Source organism: Coptis chinensis, chromosome 3 (assembly GCF_015680905.1).
Source record: "Coptis chinensis isolate HL-2020 chromosome 3, ASM1568090v1, whole genome shotgun sequence".
NCBI lineage: Eukaryota > Viridiplantae > Streptophyta > Magnoliopsida > Ranunculales > Ranunculaceae > Coptis > Coptis chinensis.
Genome location: NC_141458.1, coordinates 21,740,189 through 21,742,264, shown reverse-complemented (window position 1 = coordinate 21,742,264; position 2,076 = coordinate 21,740,189).

The window sequence follows — 2,076 nt, the reverse complement described above, 5'->3', positions numbered from 1 at the left end:
AGTTTCAAATTTACAAATATGGTTTTGGATTCAAATTCAGTTTTTTTTTATTTTTGTTTATTTTTTTATTGATTGATTCCATTTTTTTCTATCTTTGTGAATTGGAAATATATTACTTGCAGAATTAGAAAGTTTTTTTTTTAGTGAAATTGGGTTAAAATGATAATTTCCACCCGACCCAGATGACCCGCCCAAAACCCGCCCCGTAAGCTAACCCAACGGGTCGGGTGATGATACTAAGACATGACACTTTAACCCCCGCCGTCGGGGACCACTGGATTTGTATCCCCTAACCCCCGCCCGCCCCATCACTATTTGACCCCGCAGTTGACCATACAGTATTACACCCCCTTTACACCGAACCTCAGGCCCCCTACAAGACAGCTCATGCAATGTGGACTTACTTGAAGACCATCTACCATCAGTCTAATACTTCCCGCCCAGTGTTTCAGCTTGAATTTGAAATGAGTAACTACTCTCAAGGTGCGTTGTCCATTGAAGAATTTTATTCCGTTTTTCCAATTTGTGGGCGCAGAATATTCGGATATTATTTCGCAACTCTTCCTACTAATGGGTTGGATATTGTTCAACAAGTACATGAGGTTAGCAAAGGGATCAGTTTCTTATGAAACTTAGGTCAGAATTTGAACTGTGGAGGTCCCGATTAATGAACAGAGATCCGTTCCTTCTTTGGTTGTGTGTTTGGGGGATTTATTTCGTGAAGAACAGAGACTACTCACTCGAGCCTCTATGGAACAGCAGGCTATTGTCACTCCTCATGTCGCCTATAGTGCTTAACATCGATCCAAGAGATGGGATCCAGCCACTACTTAATGCTTCAGCTGTAAGGATTTTGGCCACATAGCCAAAAATTGCACTAAGAAGTTTTGCAACTATTGTAAGGAGTCTGGTCACATCATCAGTGAGTGTTGGATCCGACCACCAAGAAGGAAGGGTACTGCTTATTCTGCGGTTGCTGATTCTGGCTCCCCTGCTCCTATTGTTCATGCTCATGCTGCCACATCCTCACCTCTCTCTCAGGATATGTTACACCAAATTGTTTCTGCACTCTCGGCTGTAGGCTTCTCATGTAACAAAAAATCATCCTCTCAACCTTGGTATCTCGACTCGGGGGCTTCCAATCATATGACAAATAATTCAACTTCTCTTCAGAATCTCAAATCCTATGTTGGTCCTCTTAAAATTCACACGGCAAATGGTATCTCTCTACCTGTTACTGCCGGGTGACATTTCTCCCATTATAAAAAAATGTATTAATTGGTTTCTCCCCAATTATCTACGAATCTGATTTCTGTTGGTCAACTTGTTAATAATAATTGTAATTGATTTTTTTCTTCGTCTGGTTGTGTAGTGCAGGATCAAATGCCACAGAAGACAATTGTGAAGGGTCCTAAGGAGGGGCAACTGTTTCCATTGGTCATACATCCCCAATCTAGTTCTTTCATTTCTGCATGGTCTTCTTTTTGTACTAGTTCTAATTTGCGTCCTGAGGATTGGCATCGGCGCCTAGGCCATCCTAATCCTCGGGTACTTCATACATTGTTTCAATCTGGTTTTCTATACAATAAAAACTCTATTTCCCTTGATTCGTTGTCTTTTGATTGTTCTTCTTGTAAGCTAGCTAAGAGCAAAAGTCTACCTTTTCTCAATCTGGGTTCACATGCTTCTCAGCCCTTTGATATTGTGCATAGTGATGTATGGGGAATTTCTCCTGTCATCTCTTATGCACAATACAAATATTTTGTAACCTTCATTGATGACTATAGTAGGTTTACTTGGATTTATTTCTTGCATGCTAAAAGTGAGGTTTTCTCAATCTTTAAAAATTATCTTGCACTCATTGACAATCAATTCAATTCCTTTATCAAGAGTCTTCGATCTGATTCAGGAGGCGAATATCTGTCAAATGAGTTTCAACACTTTCTTCAAGAACGAGGCATTCTTTCTCAATGATCTTGTCCAGCTACTCCACAACAAAATGGAGTGGCTGAACATAAGAACAGACATCTTCTTGACATGGTTCGGGTTTTACTTCTAGAATCCTCTGTTCCTCCT